The following is a 15,276-nucleotide window of genomic DNA, read 5'->3' on the forward strand; positions in this document are numbered from 1 at the left end:
TGATACTAGCCATCCTCACAGGTGTGAGGAGGTATCTCATTGTGGTGGTGATTTGCATTTCCCTGATGATTAATGATGTAGAGAATTTTTTCATGTGTCTGTTGGCCATCTGTATATTTTCTTCGGAAAAATATCTATTTAGATCTTCTGCCCACTTTTTAATTGAATTGTTTGGTTTTTTTTCTTTTGAGTTATAGGAGTTCTTTATGTATTTTGGATATTAACCCCTTATGAGATACAAGAATTGCAATTATTTTCTCCCATTTCAATAGGTTGCCTTTTCATTTTGTTGATGGTTTCCTTTGCTGTGCAGAAGCTTTTTGTTGTAGTTCCACTTGTTTAATTATGCTTTTTGCGGGGATGCCTGGGTGGCTCAGTTGGTTAAGCATCTGCCTTTGGCTCAGGTCATGATCGCAGGGTCCTGGGATCGGGTCCTGCATCGGGCTCCTTGCTCAGTGGGGAGCCTGCTTTTCCCTCTCCCTCTGTCTGCTGCTCTCTCTCTCTGACAAATAAATAAATAAAATCTTTAAAAAATTATGTTTTTGCTTTGTGCTGCTTTTTAAATTGAATTCATCAATCTGATCATTAACTAGTACCATTCCATTGTCTTCTGGGCTTGCAAAATTCTGATGAGAAGTCTGCTGTCTTCTTTATTTTTGTTCTTCTCTGTATAATATTTTTTCTTCTCTTGCTGCTTTTAAGATTTTTCTCTTTATCATGTGTTCTCAAAATTTGATTATAATATACCTTACTGTGTTTTTTGTTTGGTTGGTTATTTTCCTTAGGGTTTGCTGAGCTTCTTGCATTTGAGGGTTTCATCAGACTTAGAAAACTTTTGGTCATTATTTCTTTAAAGATTTTTTTTCTGGTCTCCTTTCTCCTCACTTTCTGGGGCTTCAGTTATGCACGTGTCAGATTGCTTTGCTTTTCCCAAAGATCACTCAGTCTCTGTTTATTTCTTCTTTCAGTCTTTTTTTTTTTTTTTTTTAGAGAGGGAAAGAAAGAGAGTACATGTGAGCAATGGGGGAGGGGCAGAGGGAGGAGGAGAGAGAATCTCAAGCAGACTCAGTGCTGAGCATGGAGCCCGATGCAGGGCTTGATCTCACAACCCTGAGATCATGACCTGAGCTGAAATCAAGAGTTGGGTGTTCAACCGACTGAACCACTCAGGCACCCCTTTCAATCTTTTTTTTTTTAAGATTTTATTTCTTTATTTGTTAGAGAGAGAGAGAGAGAGAGAGCACAAGCAGGGGGAGGGGCAGGCAGAGGGAGAAACAGGCTCCCCGCTGAGCAAGGAGCCTGATGTGGGATTCGATCCCAAGACCCTGGGATCATGACCTGAGCTGAAGGCAGCCACCTAACCGACTGAGCCACCCAGGCGTCCTTTTCTTTTTTTTTTTAAATCGCAGGGCTTTATTTTGGATAGGTTGTATTGCTATGACTTCATATTGCTTTGTCTTCTCTTTTTAAACTGGTGCTAATCCTATCCAGTGAATTTTTTGAAACTTATTTTAGAACATTTTTAGATTTACAGAAAAATTGCAAAGATAGTGCAGAGTGTTCCTGTATATTTCTCACCGTTTCCCTTTTTGTTAACTTTTTACATTACTGTAGCACATTTGTTACAAATATAATGAATCAATATTGATGCATTACTATTAACTAAAGTACATACTTTATTCACATTTCCTTAGTTTATCCAAGGTCTTTTTCCCATCTAGGATACCACATTACATGTAGTTATCATGTCTCCCTAGGTTCCTCTAGGTTGTGAGTTTTTCAGACTTTGTTTTTGATGATCTTGACAGTTTTGAGGAGGTATCTTGTGGGATGTCTTTCAGTTTGGGTTTGTCTGATGTTTTTCTCATGGTTAGATGTAATGTATGTGTTTTTTACTGCTGGGGTAACAATGTACTCCAAACTTAGTGGCTTAAATAGCACAAATTTATTTCTTATGATTCTGTATATCAGAAGTCTGACATGAGTCTCACTGGGCCAAAATCAAGGTGTCAGCATGGCTGTGACCCCTTCTGGCAGCTCTGGGGAGACTCTGTGTCTTTGTCTTTTGCAGCTAGAAGCCATCTACAATTTCTTGGCTGGTAGTTTTGTCCTCCATCTATAAACCTAGGAGTTCTCTCTGACCCTTCCATCTCTCTGACCCTTTTTCCACTGTCACATCTTTCTCTCTCTCCCTCTACTGATCACAGAGCCGGTAGAGGGTCTCCACTTTTAAGGACTCATGCAATTAGTTTGGGTCTAGCCAGATAATCCAAGATCATCTCTCTGCCTCAAAGTCTGTATCCTTAATCTCATCTGTAAAGTCCCTTTTGCCATAGATAATATATTCACAGGTTCTGGGCTTTGAAAGGTGAACATTTTGGGGGCCATTATTTTGCCTGCCACATTGGAGTTATGGGTTTGGGGGAGGAAGACTACAGAGGTAAAGTGCCATTCTCATCACATCGTATTAAGGATGTATGCTATCAACATGACTTATGACCAACGATGGTAATTTTGATCTTCAAAGAGCCCTGGTTTCTCCTATTGGAGAATGGATTTGGAAGCCAAGATCTGGGTGTGGGTTCATCTAGTTAAACTTTTTTTTTCAGATGGTGTACTTTTTATATTAGAAATTTCACTATTTGGTTCTTTTTTATATCTTCCATGTATTTCCTCATTAAGTTCATGTTTTCCTTTCAATATGTGTTCACAATTCTAATAGCTTAAAAAAATCCTTGTCTGCTAGTTCCATCATCTGGGGCTTTTATTTGGGTCTGTTCCTATTGCTTGATTTATTTTCCCCTTCGATTATGGGTCACATTTTCTTAACTTCTTGGCATGTTTAGTAATTTTTTATTAGATTTTAGACACTGTGTATTTTATGTTGTTGAATGTCTGGATTTTGTTTGCTTTTTGTCTTACCTTAATGAGTTTTTGGCTTTGTTTGAACAAGTAGTTTTACTTGCATATCAGCTTTATCCCTTTAAGGCCTGTTTTTAAGCTTTGCTAAGACATAAGAAAGTAGCCTTTACTCCAGGGATTGTTCAGCCCTACCTGAGAGGCGTAAATGCCTTGGATGATCAGTAAGCCCTCTTCATTCTGCCTGTTGTGGGATGAATGTTCAATTTTAAGGTCTGTGGGAGCTCTGGGAATATTTAATTTGCCAGTCATTCTTTGTCCAGCATTTTGGAGTACTGGTTTCCACATGCCTGGTTCAGGAGTCAGCAAACACTAAAGGGCACCATACACGTTTCTGGAACTTTTTTCTATATAGCTACCTCTTTTTAAGAGCTCTGCCTCACAACTCCCAGCCCCTCAGCCTCTCTGACCTGTCATATTTGTTTCCTTACTCCCTTTCCTGGTTCTGTTTGATCCCCTCCCAACCCCCACCCCCCCACCCCATCCCCCATCACTGCAACCACAGTGTGGAAATTGCCTCTAACAGAGAGCACAGCACTGGCTTATTTGTTTCCTTTTTTCTCAAGGATGCTAGTCAATGCCTGAAACCAGTTGTTTCATGTTTTGTCCAGGTTTCTAGTTGCTTACTGCAGGAGGTCAAGTATAGTCCTTGTTACTTTTTCATTGCCAAACCGTCTTTTCCGTTCTTCATTGTGATGATAATCTTGGTATAGATCTTCATATATCTTCCTTCACACATTGTGCTAGATACTGGGGTACCTTTTAAATTTGGAAAATCATGTTCCTCAAAATGTCCTGAAGAATTTTCCTTATGATTTTACTAATTTATCTGTCCACTGTTATCTTAATTATCATTTTTCTGGAATTTCTTCTAGATATTGAATATCTTGAATAGAGCATTCATTTTTTATATTTTTTCCTGTTTTCCATTTCTCTTATTTTATTGTACTTTATGTGAGATTTACTTGACTTTGTCTTCCAATTATTCTATAGAATTTTAAACATTCTGTCTTAATTTTAATTTCTAGGAACTTTTTCTTGTTCTCCACTGGTTCCCTTTTATATCATTTTGTTCCTATTTTATAGATGCAATATCTTTTCTCATATCTTTAATGATGTTAATGAAAGTTTTTTTTTTTTTAAGTCTTCTTTCCTGCATCATCTTTGTTGCAGGAATTCTTTATTCTTTTTATTTTCACTGGGGTTATGTTAAGGTGTTCACTCTTAAGATTAAGGCACCAAAAAGCTGACCCAGCCAGAAGCTCTTTGGACAGGGGCTTATACACTGGTGGTCTTCACTGAGGCAAACTGAGGGGACCAGATGGTTCTCTACTGAGGCCCTCCAAATATCACTGTTGGCCAGTATCTCGTCTGGGGTAGCATCCTCCAATCTCCAATCTGGGAATTTTACTCTGGATGTTGGTGTTCTGGGTCTGAGAGTGGAAGGGAGACGAAAGATTTCACTGTTCAGCATACAGACTACCTCAATTCACTTGCTTTAAAAGGAACTCCACCTCTGCCCATTTCAGTATTTGGAGGGAAAGGAGAAGTCAACGAACTGCTTGGGAATTAGATAAGGGTGGAGAACTGTCAGGACCTAACTGCTCCTTAGATAGACTTTTAATTTAATCCTGCTGCCCCTGCCCAGTGTTTCCTATTCCTGTGTCTTTTCTGGGTCCTGTGTGGAAAATTAGCCCACTTCTGTTGGATATCCCTCCAACTCCCTTTGCAGGTGTTAAGGTTTGACTTTCCTTCTCTTTGCTCAGCCTTTGCTCCTTGCTCTTTGTTATTCCTCTTTCCAAAGTCTATTTCCATATATTGTGGGTATGGACATCACTTAGCTTCCTAATGATCGGTATACATTTCTGTTACCTGTTCTCCCTGAAATTTCTTGGTGAATTTTGACAAAAGGTGGTTGCGTGGGTTTGTGTTTACTCTGTTATTCTGAACTCAAGAGTCTCGCACATTTTTATAGCAGAAAACATGACTCGCCATATATGGATTCTTAGAATTCCTTTATTTTTGTTTAATTAAAGCCTAAACTTGGAGATAAATTGAATTTTAATCTAATTTGGGCTTTATTTAGGCTAACAGGAAGAAATAATGTGTATAGTGAAAGGGTCATAGGCATACACCATCAAACATCTGGATAAAATACTAGGTTAGTGCACAGGTGTTTTGCCTACACGACCACAAGCTAACCATCTAGACAATAGGTATTAAGTTTCCACCAGCTGTTTGGTATCATGGAATAGACACAGATTTGTAATCCAAGTCACTTGTGAGTGGAATGCTGAGTTGATAAGTTGAGACTACTCTTCTGTACATCTTGAACATGACCATGAATAAGTTCATCACCATCACTGTATCAGCTGCCCATTGCTGTGTGCCCTAAGAGGATCCAAGAAATTTATGTCTACAGGCACTGATCTGGTGACTGTAACTTTTCTCTTTCATTCCTAAGGAATCAGTTGAAATATCACAGGGAAATAGTTTTCCTCTATAGTTTTAGAGCTAAAGATCTTAGAGATCATAGTAAACATATTTCTTCCACATGTTGGATCTAGGAGTATTTCTCTCCACCCCCATCTCCAATTTTTAATGGAAAAAGTTAGTTCCCAACTCTATCAATACATTTAATGTATACTTCAACAAAATTTCTTTGGCTTAAATACAGAACTAGCTTGGACGATAGGGCCAGATGAGTTTGTTAGATGGGTGTTCTCTGTGGGATGAGAGGACATTTTAAAGGCTGAAAGCTTCTGTCAAGGCTTTTTAAAGCTGGCTATTAATCACACACACAAATACATATTTTTAATTACTCTATTTTTAACCTATTCTTTAAGGTACAGCCCAAATCCTACTACCTCGGGGAAGCCTTCTGAGCTTTTCCTTTGGTAGTTCTGGCTATGCTTTGTTGTTTACTATCTGGAATTGTTCAGTTTTGTGCTGATGAAAGTGTCATGTTGATATAATGGATGTCTATCTCCTGTTGAATAATTCTTCAGAAGAAATACAGAGAAAACTGGACTAAGCTATTCACTTTTTCAGAGGCCACTGAACTAGTGTCATGGACTTACAAGCAATATTGAGCAGAAATGTATACAGCTTTTTCTTAAAATGTAGTTGGCAGAGGGGCGCGCCAGTTGTTAAGTGTCTGCCTTCAGCTCAGGTCATGACCCCAGGGTCCTGGGATCGAGCCCCGCATCGGGCTCCATGCTCCACGGGAAGCCTGCTTCTCCCTCTCCCACTCCCCCTGCTTGTGTTCCCTCTCTCGCTGTGTCTCTCTCTCTGTCAAAATAAATAAATGAAATCTTTAAAAAAAATGTAGTTAGCAGACCAGACTCCATTATCTGCTTGCTTCCTTCCTGTGAGTACATCTAGCTTGCCTGGTGGGAAGCCATGTTGGTTCTTTAAGACAATGCTGGAAAATTCATCAGTATAAAGCAGAGAACCCTTAAGGAGAGCAGGGCTTCTGGCGTGAGAACAACACCCTTTATTATCACATTTTTACACTTCAGGAAAGTCTTCCTTTCCATTTAGGTAGGAGAGATATACAGAAAGGGCTAAGATGGGCCATTCCCACAGGGAGAGTAGGCAGATCCCAAAGGGAACTGAAATGCCTGCCTGCTTAAAAGTGTCTCCACTGTGGGTCTATTGGGTGGCTTTGGATTAAAGCACTTTTGCCACAAGGTGCTGGAAGTGACATAAACATAGCGGACAGTCAAGAAAAATCTACTTATAATTAACTATCCAGAGTAGTACACACACACACACACACACACACACACACACACACACACTATCCTAACAAAATAAAAGTCGGAAATCAAAGTGATTTTAAATTTTCTCTTTAATTTGCTCTGTATTTCCAGATTTTCATTTTAAAATTATCATTTTTTCTCAATACAAAGATAAATTAAAAAAATTAATAGCTCACTTGTCCTCAAGGTGACCAATATTAACAGCTTTGTATATATACCTTTATGCTTTTTAATTCAAACACTTTTTTGGGGGGTCTTTTTTGGGGGTTGTCTTTGCAAAAATAAGATCATAATATGAACACTTCTTTGCATCGTCATTTTCATTCTTTAAAATACATCCTGGTCTCCTCTCTAGATCAACAGAAAGTCTTAATGTGTTCTTTTTTATTTGTGCGTAGCATCCCATAGAATAGATCAACCACGGTTTATTCAAGTATTCAGTTACCGACAGACATTCAAGTGCTTTCCGATTTTGTCACTACAAAATAGGCCTGTATTGCTCTAATATTCTACTATAATCATGTAATACTTACATTAGAAAATATTATGCAAAACATAAAAAAGAGAGAGATAAGTAATATAGAGTCAAGAAACACACTGAACCTGTTTGCTAAACAAACAGGTAAATAAATGTATTAAAATGTTACCTGGGAGTGGAGCCACCAACCATTTCTCTCTTGAAATAATCATTTCTTTGTGGGCCCTGTCTCCCAATGGAGCCTGCAAATGCCTTGAGGTCAGGCCTCCTTCCTCCTTGTCTCTTCCAAATTGCCAAGCACAGCCTTGCAGAGGGCAGGCAGTCCCAGACCCACACAATCCAATGTGCTCCAACAATGTCCTTGGAAAACAGCTGTTAAGATTTCAGAATGAAAATTTCCCCTGTGTGCAGTGTTGTGAAACTGGATTCCCAGGCCAGCCCACAAATTCTCATTTTAACCCACAATGAAGGTAAACTATATTGCTTATATTGTTATAGTTTCTTCTTAATTCTGTGGTAAAATGTATTCTGAATTCCAAATGAGCATTTGCAGGCAGAGAACCCTCTTCTACTTCGTGAGTTCATGTAGGAGAGAGGGAGAGAGAGAGGGAGCGATAAAGAGAGATTCTTTCCTTCACTGCCTTCAAATGAGACGCTTTCCTTCCCTTTCTGCTGATCTGGTTGTATGTGGAAACTGAGCAAGCAGAATAGGAAATGTGATGACTAAATATGAAAGTGCCAGAAAGACAAAAAGCAAAAAGAACAAATTTAACATAGAAGTTTGATATTTTTCTTAGAGTCCTCATTCATGTTTGAGATCTAAGAATTTGAATTTGATTGCTAAGAATATAGTAACTGAAATTTGCATATAAGTGAAATGAAAATTTATAATTAGAAAAGATTCTTTAGTTGTTATAGATTTCTCTTAATTCTTATTCTTTTTCAAATAGCATATTGAAGCCATGATGTGAATCAAAACAAAAGGTTATTTAAATATTAATGATCATGGGATGTATCATTGATTAATAGCTATTTATCTGGATATACATTGTAAGTTTGTTCTTATGTGTTCATTTGAGAGTCAATATTTGAACTCTTAGGATAAAAACACAAAATGCGTTTTAAAAGCTGAATGTTTTGATAAAATAAAAGATTAGGAGAAACTCCATGGCATTTGTAGGAAAAAATTATCTTCATGTAACTTAAAGAGACACAGGTTTAGAAATTCTTAAAAGAATGTAGTGTAAGACATAAGATATGTTAATCAGTGCTTTCTTTTTTGAAATTCTATGGAAAAAACTAGCTAAAACTCACAAGTACTTTATATAAGCATCATATATCAAGAACTACTTTTCTGAAATCACCTATGACAATATTATTTAAAATTTTACATTAATAAAAGTAAAATCTATCCTCAAAAAATGTTAACTTTTCAATGGTAAAAAAAATCGTCCATAGTTCCATCACTCAAGACAATCACTGTTAATGTTCCGTTGTACTTCCGTTTGGTCTTACTTACAAGACATCTTTGGGGTGGTCATACTGTACATGTAAACTTTATTTTCCTTTTCCCCTCAATGTGGTACAAATATTTCCTACTATCATACTTAAATTCATCATAAGCAAAAATACCAACAAAAGGATAAGTGTGTATGTGGTAAAACATATGAGCACTGTGAAAGATGACAGGCTTGGGGATCATGTTTTTCCAGTTTCTCAATGAGGAAAAAAGGGCTGTCCAAATCTCAACTTTCATGAATGACCTTAACTGCATACACGAAAACAAGTGGTCATGATTCTTTGGTTCTGCATCACTGAAAAGATGAGAAGTTCTCATCAAGATGGGAAGTAAAAACAAAGAAAAATGGGAGACAACTGAGTAAGTCAAGTGATGATAAGCCTACAATGTTGGCACCTCTAAGGTGGCTGGCTCTGCTCTATGGACGCTCACAACCACCTCCTGTCACTTGGTGTCTGTATTTCTTTCTCTCCTTCCATCTTCAGTGGTTTTCCACTTACAGTTGGTTGTGTTTTCTTTTTTCTCTCCGATTATCTGAAAATGAAGTAAAACTAACAGTTTTTGTGGCTGTTAGTTTTTAAATTAAAAAAAATTTTTTTTTAAAGCAACAGAACCTTCTCCCTAAATTAAGCCTTACTCAGAACCTCAATACATAAAACAGAAAAAAGTCGACCTTTTTTGGTTGTCAAGAGAGGAGTGGTGCAGAAAGCAGGATACACAGCTTGAGGTTGAGAAAATACGTGATGGGCTGTTTAAATCAATATTTGCTTTTGAATTACAAAATGTTCAAGGCAAACCATGAAGTTTTACTTATGCTGATTGTTCTGCCAACAAAAGTTCAGTTTTGTGAAAATGATTTATTACACGAGGAGTTTCTGACAGAAAAAAAATCTGAACATTTTTAGAAATCAAAAAACTGAAATAATTTGGAGCCACTGAACTTTGGAATGAATATTGATTTTTGGGGTCACATAATCTCTGAAAGTGATCACTGTTCACTCAAAACAGTCTGAAGAAAATGCCTGGAATCTATAGTTGAATATTTCTTCTCTTTTTCCTTCTTCTTTAAGGAAAGTTTCTTTAGTGGTAAAAAGAATGAAATAAAAACTTACTTCATTTCTGGAGATGAAAATCTGGAGAGAAAGCTAACGGAAATTAAATATTTTAACTGAGGAATTAAAAATGAATATTAAAAAGACAAAACTAGGGGATGCCTGGGTGGCTCAGTCGGTTAAGCGTCTGCCTTCGGCTCAGGTCATGATCCCAGGGTCCTGGGATCGAGCCCCGCATCAGGATCCCTGCTCAGCGGGAAGCCTGCTTCTCCCTCTGCCTGCCGCTCCCCCTGCTTGTGCTCTCTCTCTCTCTCTCTGACAAATAAATAAATGAAATCTTAAAAAAAATTAAAAAGACAAAACTGTTTCCGAATATCATAAATGTGTTGTATTTCCTCAGCAAATCCAACATGTAATGAATTGAGAGGGCAATGAAAGAACAGTTGTAAATTCTCCTAAGAAACCAACAAATTAAGAAATCCTTGCATTGCACTGCTGTAGTGACAACTGGGAAATTTATAACATGATCCTTTAAAACCACAGAACCCGTGGAAATCTTCCCATTGATCCTAGAATAAAACCCAAACTCCTTGATCCACTGCCTTTTTCCCAGAATTCACCAGACCCTTTCGCCTCTTAGGGCCTTTGTCCCCACTCTTTCCTCTGCCCCAAGGCTTTAGTGCATAATTGGTACCTGTCATGTGTTGAATTGTGTCCTCCCCAAGCTCCCCCCACCCCCCCACAACCAAATTCATATGATGATGTCCTAACCTTCAGGACCTCAGAATGCAACCTTTGCAGATGTCATTAGTTGAGATGAGATGATACTGGAGTACGGTGGGCCTCCAAACCAATGACCGGTGTCTTTATAAAAAGAAGTTTGGACACAGGTTCACTCCCGGGAGAACACCATGTGAAAATGGAGGCAGAGATCACAGATCATCTGTAAGCCGAAGAATGCCCAAGATTCCTGGCAAACCACCAGAACCTAGGAGGCATGGAGGAAATCCCTCCCTCAGCCTCAGAAGGAACTGACCTTCTCCTTGTGACACCTGATCTTGGCCTATTAGCTCCCATAACTAGGAGACGATACATTTCTGTTTATTTAAGTTGCCTGGTTTGTGGTGCTTTGTTATGGCAGCCCTAGGAAACTAACACAGCATCCTCTAGTTCTTTTTTTTTTTAAGATTTTATTTATTTATTTGAGAGAGAGTGCGAGGGAGAAAGAGCACAAGCAGGGGGAGCAGCAGAGGGAGAGGGAGAAGCAGACTCTTCGCTGAGCAGGGAGCCCCATGCGGGGCTCGAACCCAGGATCATGACCTGAGTGGAAGGCAGATACCCAACTGACTGAGCCACCCAGGCGCCCCTATCCTCTTGTTCTTCAAGCCTTGGCTCAACTGTCAGTATCTCCGAGGAACTTTCCTTGACCACCTAGATCTGCCAGTATTTTCAGTCAGAGCTCTTGTTTATTTCCTTCAAAACACCAAGACCAATCTGTAACTTTTTTATTGGTTGGTTGTCTGTTGACATTGCCCCCACTGGGATGTAAGCTCTGGGAGAGCAGGGGCTTGTCTTGTTCCTACGGCCTTCAAGCAGCTCAGTGTCCCCAGCGTGGCCGTGCTCCACACACAGGCCTGCAAAATGTCACCCACTCGCCTCAGAGGCCAAGGAGGCAAGTGCCAAGAGTCGTGTGTGTGTGTGTGTGTGTGTGTGTGTGAACTGTCATGCACGTATTGGATTTAGGGGAGATGAAGTTTTTTCGTGGAAGTCAGAGACTTAAAAATACTCTCAGTCCTTTGTTTCATGACACTCTTCTGTCTTTCTGACTGGCAAATTTCCAAACATTTGCAAATAGAACGAAGGGGGTGTCATTCAGAATGCGGATGGTTGGGAAGAAAGAGAACACGCTGGGTGTCATCGAGCTTCATACGCTATGTGAAGAGCTTACAGAGAGTGGAAGCTGTAACAAAAAATTCTCCAAATATCCAGATCCAGTGAATCGTGTGGTTTGCTGAATTTACGTTAAAAACTTGAAGTTTATTTCTTTTTTTTTTTTTTAAGATTTTATTTATTTATTTGACAGAGAGAGACACAGCAAGAGAGGGAACACAAGCAGGGGGAGTGGGAGAGGGAGAAGCAGGCTTCCCTCCGAGTGGGGAAACTGACCTGGGACTCGATCCCAGGACCCTGGGATCATGACCTGAGCTGAAGGCAGATGCTTAACGACCGAGCCACCCAGGCGCCCCTGAAGTTTATTTCTTGTTTAAAATATTTTTAATACTTGAAACTATTAGAGTAATTCTTTCTAAAGAACCTCAAGACAGAACTATGGATGCCTTTTCCTTTTTTTTGACACCTTTTCCTTCTGACTTTAAAAATAAAAGTACTACTTTATAGTTTATCACCTTGGAGAAGTGATGAATATTTCAAAGATATTTGGGGATGGAACAGAGAAATTTTAGCAAAAAACAATGTATGAAGTTGTAAAAATTGTAAACCTTCCTTTTAGACAAGATAATCTCTCTTTCTCCCCCTTTCTCTCTCTCTCTGACACACAAACACACACACACTCACGCACACATACACCCTGGCAGTTTTCTTTTCTTTTATTTATTTACTTTTAAAGATTTTATTTTTAAGTAATCTCCACACCCAACGTGGGGCTTTGAACTTCCAACCCTGAGATTCTAAGTCACACCCTCCACGGACTGAGCCAGCCAGTTGCCCCTATCCTGGCAATTTTAAAGAATATTTTTTCCCTTACTTCATCAGAACAGGACAAAATTAATATTTATTACTAAGGACTGGGCAATATATCGCTCAATTTAAATTCATGATTTCAGAGAATAATTGCAACAAAATAGACCTCATTTCAGAGTTTCTAGTAAAGTGGGAGAAACCATTACATGAGGTAATAGTCAAGAATTTCTCCAACTTGATGCCTCTGATCCTTGAACTTTGATTGAGGGCCTTTTCAATGTCATTACAGTTCTACTGTCTCAACTAAAATCTAACTTGACTGTATATTTATTCAACGGGGACTGCACAGTAATATTCTTTTTTTTTTTTTAAGATTTTATTTATTTATCTGACAGAGAGAGAGAGACAGGAGAGAGGGAACACAAGCAGGGGGAGTGGGAGAGGGAGAAGCAGGCTTCCCGCCGAGCAGGGAGCCCGATGCAGGGCTCGATCCCAGGACCCTGGGATCATGACCTGAGCCGAAGGCAGCCGCTTAACCGACTGAGCCACCCAGGCGCCCCTGCACAGTAATATGCTTTAGAGTTCAGGACTATAGTCTATGCCTCTCTATTGGCCCAACTGCTCTTGCAAGTGTGGAATACTCATTTTCTATGATTTTATAATCCCCTGAATTATAGCACCATGGAGGGGAGCCTCTGTGGCCAGAACAGAGTGGTATCATTGATAAGGTGGAGAAGATTGGGACATCAATTAACAGATGGATGAGGGGCTACTGATTTAATCACAACTATAAATACTTAACATTATAGTGAGCGAGCCCTCCTATTGCATGTTCTTAACTTTCACGTACATTTCTAAAGGCTGTGATTATAGATGGAGGGGATGCTGGGATACTGGGAGATGATGTAATGGAAATTTTTTTTTTTAATTTTTTTTATTGTTATGTTAATCCCCATACATTACATCATTAGTTTTAGATATAGTGTTCCATGATTCATTGTTTGTGCATAACACCCAGTGCTCCATGCAGAACGTGCCCTCCTCAATACCCATCACCAGGCTAACCCATCCTCCCACCCCCCTCCCCTCTAGAACCCTCAGTTTGTTTTTCAGAGTCCATCCTCTCTCATGGTTCTTCTCCCCCTCCGATTTCCCCCCCTTCATTCTTCCCCTCCTGCTACATTCTTCTTCTTCTTTTGATGTAATGGAAATTAACATGACAATTTACTAGACTGGAAGAAACCTTCTCAGGAGGCAGAGATTTCCAATGGTTTTGGTTCAGTGCTGTATTCCCAGTGCTGAGAAAAGTTTGTGGGCACTTAGTAAATGTCGGCTATTTGAATGATTATTTTATCAAACTCTTCTTGTTAGGAAAACAAATGAAAAACCCATTTGAAAGGGGTTAACCTTGACTGTATCTTTAAATTTCTTCCTTAGTTGAAATCCTTCATGGAGAGATCAATCACTCCAAGTCCAATCACTGCTCTTACTCAACTTCCCTGAAAAGAAATTAGTCCTAATGCATGCAGGTAGATCTTCTTTTAGAAGGTCCCATTCCCCAGGTGAAACAATAACAGGTCTCATTCAGGAGATCACTCTGGTTTCATTATATAAGACTGCTCGCACAATGGTTTTTGTATTAGACCAAGGGGTCTGGTCAGATTTCTTTGGTATGGCAAAGGTTACTTTTTTCAGAGACATTCAAAAAGGTTATATTTTGCTATATTGATCCATTTTCCACAGAGATTTATGACTGTATGTATCTCATTAAAGGGCCAAGAAATATTTCTTGACTGTGTATATCAATACCATGTGGATTTTGGGGGCGTATTTATACTTTTGGTCTGTAGGGATACGTCTTCAAGGTCACAAGAATAGAGTGAAATTCATTCTATGCTTTATGTGTTTAGGGGCCTGAAAAATTGGAAACAGTACCCATGCCTCCGGGAGCTCCAGGGGGCTCAGGAAAGGCAGGAGTCACTGATGTATGCCAGTTTGCTGGCGGGTCAGCGAGGTGATAAATATACAAGGTTGTTGGGAAAGATGTGATGAGTTTAGTTTTAGACGTGCATAATTTGTCGAACCCGAGGAACAAGCTACAGGCTTTGGAGCTAACACCAAATAGAGCTAGCTGAAGCTCTGGGCGTGAGTGAGAGCACAAGAGAAAGCACGTGGAATGAGAAAATGGAAGGGTTTAAGATGGAATGTCTGGAAACACCATAATTTAGGGGGCCGGCAGCAGAAGAGAAGCCAGCCAAGAAACAGAACAGGACAGAAGGAAGTCACACACACATCATGGAAAATGGGCAGCGCAATGGGCATTACTACATGATACAGAGAGACTGCGTCGATGAGGACCTGAAATGGCCCTTTAGGAAAATTAAAGAAATACATAAAAATATCAGCAGCCCAATTCCTGACTGGTGACATGCCAGATGGCTTATTTTCCTCTTCCAACTTTGCTGCATTTTCTGCATTCTGCACAATAAATATCAGTTACAACATATAAAAAAATAAAATACTCCGATAAAGTCTAAAATATTTCATGAGAAAAAAGGGGCAGGTAATTATTAATTCACAAGTATTTGAGCGCCTGTTTGTGCTGGGTACCATGCGAAGGATAAAACAACCAACAAGAGGATAGCTCTGTTGTTTTACAGAAAGGAATGGTGTGACAAAAGGGAGGAGTGTGGAGCTCCTGGGGCCCAGTCCCAGGAGATGAGGCTGGAAAAGTAGCGTGGTGCCAGATCATGATGGATTTTTATATATTTTGTTAAATAACATGGACTTTATAGGGTGCCTGGGTGGCTCAGTGAAGTGACTCCTGATTTCGGCTCAGGTCAT

This window comes from Phoca vitulina, unplaced genomic scaffold (genome assembly GCF_004348235.1).
Source record: "Phoca vitulina isolate PV1807 unplaced genomic scaffold, GSC_HSeal_1.0 scaffold15, whole genome shotgun sequence".
NCBI classification, from domain to species: Eukaryota; Metazoa; Chordata; class Mammalia; order Carnivora; family Phocidae; genus Phoca; species Phoca vitulina.